This window comes from Callorhinus ursinus, unplaced genomic scaffold (genome assembly GCF_003265705.2).
Source record: "Callorhinus ursinus isolate GAN/ISIS: 27379988/994484 unplaced genomic scaffold, GSC_fseal_2.0 scaffold8, whole genome shotgun sequence".
Classification (NCBI taxonomy): Eukaryota; Metazoa; Chordata; class Mammalia; order Carnivora; family Otariidae; genus Callorhinus; species Callorhinus ursinus.
In genome coordinates, this window is record NW_027397070.1 from 3,263,281 (window position 1) to 3,275,807 (window position 12,527).

General features: G+C 36.8%; 1 long non-coding RNA gene across 1 annotated transcript in view; it reads left to right on the top strand.

Moving 5' to 3' along the window:
* The window catches only part of LOC141373152 (uncharacterized), a 100,608-nt gene extending 90,117 nt beyond the window's left edge, over positions 1-10,491 (top strand). Inside the window, exon 4 of the long non-coding RNA XR_012378852.1 lies at positions 9,224-10,491. This is a non-coding gene — a long non-coding RNA (uncharacterized lncRNA). The remainder of the gene's footprint in view (positions 1-9,223) is intronic.
* Positions 10,492-12,527: the final 2,036 nt, after the last annotated feature.

Consider the following 12,527-nt stretch of genomic DNA (forward strand, 5'->3'; position numbering starts at 1 on the left):
TGAATTCCACATTGACTTTCTACATTCTTCTATATGAAGTCTCAGGGCCTCTCTCTTGTCAAAATTGTAAGCACTATCTTCTCACTCTGGCATAGCAATAGAATTAGTTATGAGTGCCTTCAGCTGCAAGAAATAGAAATCCTGACCAACAGTGGATTAATAAAAAGCCACATATTTTTGTCTCAGAACAAGAAGTCTGGAAGTAGTTGGCCGCTGGGGTCGATTCAGTGGCTCAGTGATGTCAGAGTTGCTTTCTTTACAACTTTCCAGACCTTTTTCTTGTGGTAACACCCCCTTTCAATGGAGGAGGGAAGGGGGTGGCACCAGCTATGGCTGATTCTTTTATTAAGAAAGAAAACCCTTTCTAGATTCCAGAAGACTTTCCTTTACACTTTGCTGTCCAGAACAGTGTCAGGGTGCAGCCTTTAGCTCCTGGAGCCTTTAAAGGGTAGTTGGGCAAAGTAAAATGACCATAAATATTATGTTGGTTACCATATGGTGTTTGCCAGAGAAATGGACTCAAATCTCCTTTTCACACTGAGAAATTCACCCTTCTTATAGCTCACTCCTCAGAGATAGCCTTATCTGTCTATCTCTCCAGGAAAGACTTTCCTGTCCATTCAAGCTCTTGCCCCCATGAATTGGCAGGTGATTCTAGAAGCTGTTCTTTTCTGCAGGGCACCCAGATGGGAGTTGGCAGGGGCCTGGAAAAACATGGCAATTTATGTTGGTCCTCTACACTGTATTGCGGCCTTCCAGGAGCCTCGAGGACCTCACGGCCATGGCTTACTGTGTTTCTCCCAGAAGCAGTTGTTGCCAAAGGCAACACGAAATCTTTATCTGTGTCCAAATGTTCTTTTTTTTTTTTTTTTCCTACAGAGGGACTAATTTGACATGTGAATAAACCCTCATTGAATTCCTTTGACTTGCTTATTTTCAAGTTAGTTTCATCCTTGGGATGACACACATGGCGGTCATGATTTTCTCCAGCAGCCTTTTGAAAACATTCATGGATGACTCCACCAGTGGCTGTGAGAACAGATCATTACAATCTTTGCCTTGGCCATGCCGTGCATTGCCAAATGGGCGCTAAACAAAAAGCCCAGGGGTTCTCTGGCACTTCTTGCTGATATCTCTGTCGCATGCATCAGGTAAACTGATTTCACCAAATCCAGGGTTCCACAGACAATGCAGGCTGGTGGTAGAAGAACAAGGCTCTATTGACAAGTGCACAATTTCATACTAAGTCTTGGGGCATGTCCTCCCTTTGCATCAGAGAATCGGCACCCCTGAGATCTTAAGACTCCTCCACATAGGGTTTTCATCATGTGGCCTCTGTTTTTTAGAGAAAGTGAGTGTATTTGTAACTGTCTGGGTGTATTTAGAGAAGAGTCCTGTGTTTGGGGACGTTGGAAGCTTTGTATATTACTCTTTTGTGTTGCAGAAGACCCAGAGCAGTAGCAGAATTCTCCCAATTGTAAGTCCCTGGTCTTAGATAAGTGCTCTGGAAGTAATTCTGTTCAAAAAATATTTATTTTGAAACTTCTTTTTCTATGATGCTGGTCTAGAACATTTGAGCTGTAGTGAAAAAAAAAACATTTTCTCAAGGAACTTATAGTCTAGATGGGGAGGTAGGACACATATATCCTGAAGCTATATTGACAATAAATGAACTACATTATGATACTAGACAACAAATCAAATAATATCATAAGGCAGCATGTAATTAATTGACACTGCCACTATGTGCCCTGACTTTGGATGGGAGAGAAATCCATTTGGTCCAGGAAATGGAGAGCAAGTTATCACAAGAGGATAGAACTTGGAGGATGATTGGCTAAAAAGGGTAGTCTATATATGGAAGGAGTAGCATGAGCAATGGTTTATCAGTGTGGAAATGTAAGAACTGATATCCTCATCTTGTTCCTGACCTTAGGGGGAAAGCATTCAGTCTTTCACCATTAAGCATCATGTTAGCTGTGGGGTTTTGTCAATGGTCTTTAACACTTTGAGGAAATTCATTTCTCTTCCTTTATATTCCTGGTTTATTGACTGGTGGTGTTTTAGTTTGTTTTTGTTATGAAGGGGTGTTGGATTTTGTCAGCTGCTTTTTCTCTATTGAGATGACCATATGGTTTGTGTCCTTTATCCTATTAATATGGCGCATTACAGTGATTGATTTTTGTATATTACAACAACCTTGTATTCCTTGGATAAATCCTACTTAGTAATGTTATACAAGCCTTTTTTATATGTTGTTGGATTCAGTTTGATTGTATTTTATTGAGGTTTTTTGCATCTATGTTCATGGATGTTGGTCTGTCATTTCTTTTCTTGGGATGTCTTTGCCTGGTTTCGGTATCACAGTAATATTGACCTCATAGAATGAATTGGAAAATGTTCCCTTGCCTTCTGTTTTTGGAAGAATTGGTGTTAATTCTTCTTTAAACCCCTGGTAGAATTCACCAGTGAAGTCATCTGAGCCTGGTATTATCTTTGTGGGAGATTTGAAAATTACTATTGCAATCTCTTTAGTTGTTACACATCTACTCAGATGGCTATTCCTTGAGCTAATTTTGGTAGTTAGTGTTTTCTAGAAATCTACTCATTTCATCTAAATTATCTAATTTATTGCCACACATTGTTCACATTAATTCCTTATAATCTTTCTTATTTGTTTTTGTAAGGTTGGTAGAAATGGCCTTTCATTCCTGATTTTATAATTTGAGTCATCTCTTTTTTTTTTTTCTTGTTAGTCAGTCTAACCAAAGATTTGTTGAACTTTTCAAAGAACCAGTGGTTGCATTCATCTTTATTTTGTATTGTTTTTCTATTCTCTATTTTGCTTATTTCCTCCCTATGTTTGTTATTTACTTTAATAATTACTCGCCATTGTTATTATTTCTTTCCCTCAGCTTGCTTGCAGTTTAGCTTGCTCTACTTTGACCAGTTTCCTTAAGGTGGAGGTTAGGTTATTGATTTGAAATATTTCTTCTTTTTTAATATAGGCATAAGTAGCTCTAAAATTCTTTCCAAGCATTGCTTTAACTGTATCTCATAAGTTTTGCCCTCTTGTGTTTTTGTTTTTATTTGCCTCAAGGTATTTTTTTCATTTCTCTTGTGGCTTTTTTTGACCCATTGGTAATTTCATAGTGTGTTTAATTTCCAGGTATTTGTAAATTCTCCAAATTTCCTTCTGTTATTGAATTCTAAGTTCATTCCATTGTAGTTAGAAGATATATTTTGTATAATTTCAATCCTTTAAATTTATCGAGGCTTGCTTATGGCTGAGCATATGGGCTCTCCTGGAGAATGTTCTACATGCACTAGAGAAGAATATTATTCTGCTTTTATTGGGTCAGTGTTCTATACATGTATCTGTTAGTTCTATCCATCCTTGATCGGAAGCCAGGTAGCAAATGGTCCTGGTTTTCTTGGCTGTGCCTGCCTCAGTAGAGCTACCATCGTACTGCTCTGGAGGCCAGAGATGGTGGAGATGTGAATAAGTCATGGCTAAAATGCCTCAGGCTCTTGATGTCCTTACTGAGATTTAGTAGATTTTCTTGAGTAGATGTTTTCCATTTGCTGTGTGCCCTTAGGACAATTTCCAGAGTGTAAATTTTTAGCAGCCGAATGGTTGTACCACTGGAGAGAGGGTCCACACTCCTCATACTATCATTTTCAAAAAGATGTTGATCTCCTTTATATATATATTTAAACTCTAATACCATCTTTAGTCTTTTACACTGATTAAATGGGAGCTATATCAGTGAAATCATAGCTAGTGGGTTAATTAGCTCAAGGTTGGTGAATAAAATCATCTTCCAAAGACATTGTTTAAACAAAAAAAGTTAATAAGTTCTTTTAACAAGTAGAGTTTCTGATAACAAACATTCATAGTCTTAAGGTTATAAGACAACACTCCCTATAGCTGCTAAAAGAAATATTTCAATGTTTTTCCTTTTAGTAAATAGATGTAGACAAAATCAATTTTATGACTACAAGATACTGAATAAGCATAACTTTCACTTAAATTTTGTAGCAATTAATATGCAAATACTACTAACACTCCCCTTTATTTTTCACTTTCTACTAAGGTAATTTGTAATCCACTTCTTTACATTCTTAAAAGCACTTACTTTAACAGTTGTTTGCTTAAATTTTCCATTAGTTGCTATTGAGACATACGGCCTATGAATAAAAAATGTGAAGTTTGATAATTTGTTTTTGAGCTGGTTTTAGAGCAGGTGAATGACACAAATGAAAGTAATATATTTGAATACAGTGCTTGGAGCAATTTCATATTCAAAGATCAGTTTCATTAACTATAATGACACACTGAATCTTTCACACATCCCTGCTGCATGAGAGTTCCCAAAGAGACTTCAGTTGCAACCAATAGACGTGCTGCAGCCAACACCCAAGCAGTGTTTGGATCAACTGGGACATGGCAATGACTGGACCTCATAATCTGGCAGTTGTGCTGTTGTAATTTAATATGTCATCACTGTGAACTAATGTGGGCTTGATGGATGACTATGATCAGGGAGTGAGATGAATGTGCTCAACTTTTATTGTTTGGAGAGAGCTCCCAGTGTTGTTGCCAAGTGGTATACCGCATGATGCCAAGTTTATGTCCTTTATTACATCTGTGCTCTAGACTGATGTCCATCCCCTAACACTCCTGCTCCTGGGAGACTCTTCCTATTCACTGGGCCCACAAAACTTGAGAGAGCTAGATTGTAAAGTTATAGGCAACTTTTCAGTCCCTGCAGAAAGATGGAGCAGGGTCGGACTTAAGGTTACAAGTTAACAGCACAGCTGTGTCATAGTCGCTCTCTGATGAGCAGAGTCTCTAATGAAGCATAATTGGGGATTTGAAACAATAGAGTAATCCTTGGGTTAAGATCTGGCAACTCCATTTCAGTCTTGACAGTTCAGCCTGTGCTGTCATAAATAATATTACTGTTGGCTCTGTACAGAAAGAAGGTGGAACAGCATTGGACGATGCTGCGTCTTTTCCGTCTTCATTCTTTTGCAGCCTCACGTCTAACTAGTGTATTCGGAGTTGCAAAAGAAGCCTCCCTTCCCTGCATTTCTCAGTATTGTTTGCCTAAGTGTCTGATGACTATTAATAGACATGGGTCTTGAAGTCTAATTTGCCTTTGCTGAGAAAAGCGCCACCACTCTTTGTCCCCTGGTGACCTCCATCCACATTTCTGTGGCTGGTGACTTTGGGGCTATTTCAGGTCACTTGCTGTTACAGACATCACTGCTTCTCCTCTCTGATATCCAGAAGGTCATTAGCATTTCTACCTCTTTCCTTAACGTCATAAACCGATAGACGGGGACATTCGATTTTAACTAAGTGCAGGAGGTGTGGGTGTGGTGGAGCCATTGGGTCTTAGAGTCAGGCAGCCTACACACTTTGACTCTCCTGCTCAGAGTGTACCCTTTTCTCACCTGGCACTTTCCCAGAGTGTGGGCATCAGGCAGGCTCATCTTTATTTCCCCTCTTTGTTCAGGAGCATGAATTCTTGCACCTGTCATTACTAAAGCCTTGACTACCATGTCTGCCAGCAGGTGTAGCAGGTGTTCATGCAAATAGAACTACTGGAACTCTATCTGTCCCTCTTGGAGACCGGGCTCTCTATCCCAGATTTCTGTTAATTTAAAACACAAGAATGTGCTTCATATATCATAATAAGGATCATTACTGTTTTTGGAGGTTCAGAGGTTACTTTTAACCAGACGAATGAGACCAAGCTTCATAGAAGCACAACATTTAATTTGTGCCTTGAGTGATCAGTAGGATTTTGACATTATGAGATGCAGCAAAAAAGAATTTTAGGGGGAAGAATAGTATGAAAATCAAAAAATGGAGAAAGCGTGGAGTTGGGGAGTGAAAGTGGACTGTTTTGTTTAGCTAAGAGGGATTGAGGATCCTAAGGAATTAGAATTAATCATGAGGAGTAATTAGAGGATTTGAGGGAGAGAATGTGAGGAATAGTGGGGTATTTCCAATACTGTAGAGCTGTTGCTCCTCAGGCTACAGTTCTATATTGTTTCTCTTTCAGAACTTTGATACCTTCTTTGGATTTCAAATTTTTTTTTACATTCATTTTTGCCTATGTTACTTGGGGCAATTGTAAAGGACTGAAAAATTTCCTGGAGAGTGGGTCTGTGAGCCCTTGTCTGAGGTCTGGACTACCATTTTCAGATGTCCAGGCTTTCCTGGGTTATGTTAGTGGATTTGATTAGTTGACTCAGTGCAAGTCCTGTACTGGACTGCAGCACGTGCACACACACATACACACACACACAAACAGACACATACTTACACACCTGCACACGTACACACACGTACACACACATGCACACATACATACATGCACACACACACATACATACATACACCGCATACACATTTCCCATATTCTTTAGTTTTGCCTGCTTTAAGCTTTCATTGGAATCATAATCCATGTACTCTTCTGAGATCTGCATCTTTCACTCAAATGTTATATTTTTGAGGTTCCTTCATTGTGTGGTTGTTGCTGTGTTACTTTTCACTGCTTTATAATTTTCCTTTGTTTGTACCGCCGTTTATCCTTTCTACTACTTCTACTTAGGACTTTGAAAAATGCTGAAATTCATATTTATGAATGAGTCCTCTGACACACATGTGTTCAGAGGTACTTTAAGCTTTATTTCCAGGAGTGTAGTTGTGGTAAGCACATGCCATTTTTTTTTAAAGATTTTATTTTTAAGTAATCTCTACACCCAACGTGGGGCTCAAACTCATGACCCTGAGATCAAGAGTCGCAGGCTCCTCTGACTGAGCCAGCCAGGCGCCCTGCCATATTATTTTTGCAAGCTGTTGTCAGTGGACAAGCGTGCCTGTTGCTCCGTGTCCTATTGCCCAGCGTTTTAATCTCTGCCAAACTGGTGGGGGTGAAATTATATCTTGCTATATAACTTTACCTGGTATTTCCCCCAAAAGCTTGAGAATCTTTTGTTTAGGGGCTGTTCTTGTTTCTCTTCCAATCAGCAAGAAAGATATATTAAAGTATCCCCTTAGGATGGTCGAATTTTCTATTTCTCCTGTGTTGTCAAGTTTTGCCTTATAAAATTTGAGGTCATTTTATTAGATGCATACAAATATAAGATTGTTGTAAATCCTGGTGATTTAAAACTTTCGTCACTATATCTCTAGCAATATAAAATTTTCTTCTTTATTTTGCCTGATATTGCCATTAGCTTTTATTTTTCTTGGTATCCCTCTTTTCTACCTTTTAACATACAGAATTTTTCTGTATGCTTATATTTTAGATTACAATATACATGTACATATATACACGTATAATTTTAATGCCCATTTAAAAAATAATTTTTGTCTTTTAACTGTAGAATTTGGTCTATTGACATTTAATGTAATAATTGGTATATTTGGATTAAATCTATCATCTTATTTTGTACTATCTATTGTCCATCTTGTCCTAGGTTTTTAAATGTTCCTATATTTTAATAGAGTATATATATTTAACTTACATATGTATTTATTTATTTATATATTTTTCCTCTATATTTTCTGGGCTGTGTGTGTTTTTTTTCTTTTTTGGGGGGTGTTGATTATGTTTTCTACCAGCTTACCGTCCTTCCCCACTAGTTTAGAATTTATACAATCTGTTTATTTATTTTACTGATTTCTGTACAAATTACAACATGAATCCCTAATTAATAAAATTCTGTTGTTAATCAAAACCTTCACCCTCCTCCAGGACAATACAAGGTCCATAAAATACTGTAAACCAATTTATTCCCCTCTCAATTATATACTATTTTATGATATATTTAAATTCTATATTAAAAGTCTCCTGGAATGCTTTGTCATTAGTGCTTTGTACAATGTTCACCTAGATTTGCCTTCATATTCAACACTGCCTTTGCTCTTCATTACTTCTTCCATCTTGTACCTTTTATATGAGATAGTTTTCTGTTTGAAGTATATATCCTTTAAAATTTTCTTCAGTGAAGGTCTGCAGAAGCAAACTCAGTTTTTATGCATCTTGAAATGTACTTATTTTGCCTTCAATATTGAAGGGTTTCATCACTGCTTATGAAAGTCTAGATTGCTGGTCTTTTGCTTGTTTTGTTTTCTAGCATGTTGAACATACTTGGTTTCTAGCTTCTGTTGTTGTTGTGAAAAGGTCAGTGATCTATCTCATCTCCTTGACTGATTTTAAGATCTCTTAATTATTGGTATCTGGTAAAATGATATATCTAATTGTGGAGATTTATATATTTATTTATAGCAATATATGTTCATTTTCTTTATCATACTTGCTATTTGTTGGACTTCTTAGATCTGGTGTTTGGAGACTTTCAAAAATTCTAGAAAATTCTCACCCATTATCTGCTTCAATATTCTAAATTCTCCCTTTTATTTTATTTTTCTGGAAATTCCATTAGATGAATTTTAGATTTTTAAAATCTTTCCTCTGTTTCCTTAATTTCTTTTTTAGAAGAATGTTCATTTCTTTTTTCCCCCACCCTTTTAAAGGTAGTATGATATTATCACATATGGATGTACTGTAATATACTTAAGAAATAAAGTACTAGTAATTTCTAATTTCTTGTTTTATAAGCCACAGCAACTTTTTTTTTTTTTTTGTATATATAGCTGTTCAGTGATTTCCCTTAGGGTGGTAAATCCCTCAGTGTGGTGTTGCTGTGTGCACAGTTAGAATGTTGATACATACTCCCAAATTAACCCCTAAAGAACAGTACAAATTCCATTCTCCCCCAAAAGGCACCTGAGTGTCCCTTTGTTTATACCCTCCTTGAGATCTTATTTTCATTTTTGCTGGTTGATGGGTAGAGAATGACACTCTATGGCTGTTTTATTTGATTTCATATATTTTGGGAGAGGATGAGATACCTTTTCTTATATGTTTTGGCTCTTTGTATTTTTCCTTTGTTGAGTGACCTTTGTGTGCCCTTTGCCCATCTCTTTATGTGGGTGTTTCTCTTTTTCTAAATAAATTGCAAGAGTTCTATCTATGTTAGGAATTTTAACACTCTTCACATATATTTTATATATGTCTTCAGTTCATCTTTTAACTTGTGTTAAAATATAAATAAATATAACTTGTGATTTAATATACAGAAGTTTATAGTTTTTTTCTTTTTTTTTAAAAAAAGATTTTATTTATTTATTTGACAGAGAGAGCGAAAGAGCACAAGCAGAGGGAGCAGCAGAAGGAGAGGAAGAAGCAGGCCCCTTTCCGAGCAGGGAGCCTGATGCAGGACTCGATCCCAGGACCCCGGGATCATGACCTGAGCCGAAGGCAGATGCTTAACCATCTGAGCCACCCAGGCACCCAGTTTTTTTTCTTTTTTTAATTGAGATGTAATTGACATAGTGTCTTAGTTTTGAGTGTAGAACATAATGATTCAGTGAATGTTCATTTCTTTGTCTTTCATGCCATGTTCTGAATAATTTGTTTGGATTCATCCTTCAGTTCATTATTTCTCTCTCTAGTTGTACCTTGTGTGCTGTTTAATCTATCCATTGGGTTTTTAATTGTAATTATTTTAATTTCTAGGAATTCTATTGTCATTTTCATAAACATTTTGCCATTCCTTATAATTTCCTGGCTCAGCTTTTCCTTTCATTTCTGTATGTATTTTGTGATAGTTGCTTAATATTCTGTGCAGAGTATTAGTATTGTGATAATTTCAAAATTTCAAATTCTTTGTAGATCTGCTGCTAGCATTTGTTATTTCCTGTTTTTGCCTATACTGTTGTTTCCTTGTATGTTTTGTGATTTTTGACTTAATCTGCTAATATTCCTTTGAATTTTATCTGTAGGAATATTTTTGAAGTCTCCAGAGATAATTGTGTTTGCTTCTGCCAGTTCCCTTAGGTAACTACTGATGCAGAAGCAGTTTGAATTATCAATTAGGGTTTTATAGATCACACAGGGTGCATGGTTTGGACTTGCAAACTTGTATGAAGTCGGGATTGTTTACAAGTTCTCAGGGGAAATTTCCCCCCCTCTTTTCCAGTGTCATTGTACTTTTATGCCTGGGTTATTTCTTTTGCATCTTTACACTGGTGATAAAACTCACTGGACTTTGTTTTCTGAAGGAGGATCTCTTATAAGATTCCTTACCTTGCACTTGCTCTAGGCTTTGCCTTTATCTCCTGAAACTTAGGCAGACTGCAAAGTAGGAGAACACAGGCTCCAGAGTTCAGCAGAAATTCTCTTGCAAAGCCAGCTTGGACATTCCCTTACCTTTCTGCTTTCACTTTATTTTAGTCTTCTGTGTATTCCTTTTGTTGTTGTTGTTGTTGCTATTGTTAATTTATTTTTGGAAACAAAACAAAACAAAGCAAAGTAGCATGTGGCTTCCATCTGAAAACTGGCCCCATCTGTCTTTCAGATGACACTAAATCAAACCCAAAGCTGGAGTTATTTTGGACTTAATTTTGAATTCCTAAATAATTTGGCTTAATGGGCCATTTCCTATACATAAAACAGTGAAATTCAAATGTTTCATTCTTTCTCCCCATCCTCTTAGAGAGAAAATCACTCCAAAAAACAATGCGATATTTCTTCTGTCTTCTTGACCCTTGGCTTTGAAAATTCCTTATAAATAATCCCTGAGTTTTGTCATATTCATTCATAAAATTAACTGAGAAAATTCTTAATACATATAGGAGGAATAAGAGATGATTTAAATATGCTATTAAAAATACTTTTGTGGAATTAAATCCAAAATGTTCTTCTAATACCTAATTTTGAAGGGTAATTATAGAACAAGCATTCAGTAAGGTTGGGGGTTGGTTTCCTGGCACTGGGAATACAGGATTTTTCTCCAAGTGACATTTATATAAATATATCTTGGAAATGCCATCTACTCTAAATCTTACTGTGCCTTCTATCCATACAGTTGGAAGAAGCAGAAAGTAAATGAAAAATTTCAGATAAATCGAGTGACCCTGAAGAAAAGCTGAATTATTTAAGAGGAAGTGTCTCTTACCATCACCTATTGCCACCCAGTATTTTGTTTGAGAACCGATTTCTATTCCCTACTTCTACCTATTAACTACTCCTTAAAATATTTTTCTTTGCCTTTGAGCAAGGGCAAACTTTCACTGTGTTTTAGGAATCATTCAAATTATATGTTTGAGACGATATTTTCTTTGACACTTGAAGAAAGTAGTTCACTGTATGTTTCCATCAGAGTAGGTGGCAATTATGAAAATAATCTTCAACTTCCCACTTTCACATCAGTGACCCCAGTAACTCAGGAATACATGGTAGGAGGGCAGCACGTGTTATATACTAATGCCATGAATTTCTTATTGATGAATGACAGCAAGACATAGCCATGGTGGCATCAATGCCAAGTAAACACAATTCTTGGTTTAGGAACCGGTAGAATGAAGCAAGATTCTGCTTTTGGTTCTGTCTTTGTACTACCAGCACTGCAGGCTGGTTGGCATGCAACTAGGAATGTGCATTGATTTAATAAATTTTGAGAACAGAGATGCTTTTCAATTTTATTTTTTAAAGACTTTTTATTTATTTACTTGACAGAGAGATGGGAGAGCACAAGTAGGCAGAGTGGAAGGCAGAGGGAGAAGGAGACGCACACTCCCCGCTGAGTAGGGAGCTGGACGTGGGACTCAATCCCAGGACCCTGAGATCATGACCTAAGCCTAAGGCAGATGCTTAACCGACTGAGCCACCCAGGCGCCCCATGATGCTTTTCAATTTTAAAAATAAATCCTTTGTTAGTAAAAACTGTTATATATTTAATTAAAAATGTTCAATTCCCTAAATATGATTATTAAAATGTAACAACTCGGTAACTATGTTTTAGCTCAGTATTATGGTTCATTCCATATTCCCTGAAACAAATATGTCCCATGGACCCCACTTTCGTTTTTCAGATATGCTGTAACTAATGACTTTCAGCAGTGACCAAGAGAGCCTTACCATTCCCCTCAGCTTGATAAAACTTTAGACAGACTTCTTCCTGACTCCAGACCTCCCTTTTCTTAGAACATTCACTTTGGAAAACTTTTCATTGTAAATTCTTCCTCTGCCCCTTAAAAAAAAGACTTCTTGCCAGTTTTACAACCCAGAAAAGTGGATATATTCAAATCCGCTAAGATATAGGCTTCCATGGTCTCCTAACTTGGTCTCAACCCATGTTGACAATTTTATTTTTCAAGTATCTTCTAGATTTTCTAAACAGAGTTCTCCACTTTTTTTTTTTTTTTTTTGCTAAGCTTACATACTTATGTTTTCCCTCCATTTGAACTTCTTCTTCCCTGTATCCGAGTCTATCAGAATTCTACCCATGCTCAGGACCCAGATGCACGCCACAAACACTTTTCTAAACATCCACATGGAAAGTGCTTTTCTGGCCCTTGTGTTTTTTAGTACACACGTTGTTCTTATTAAAATCTAATTTGTATTGTGGTTATTCTGGTACATGTCATAGACTATTAA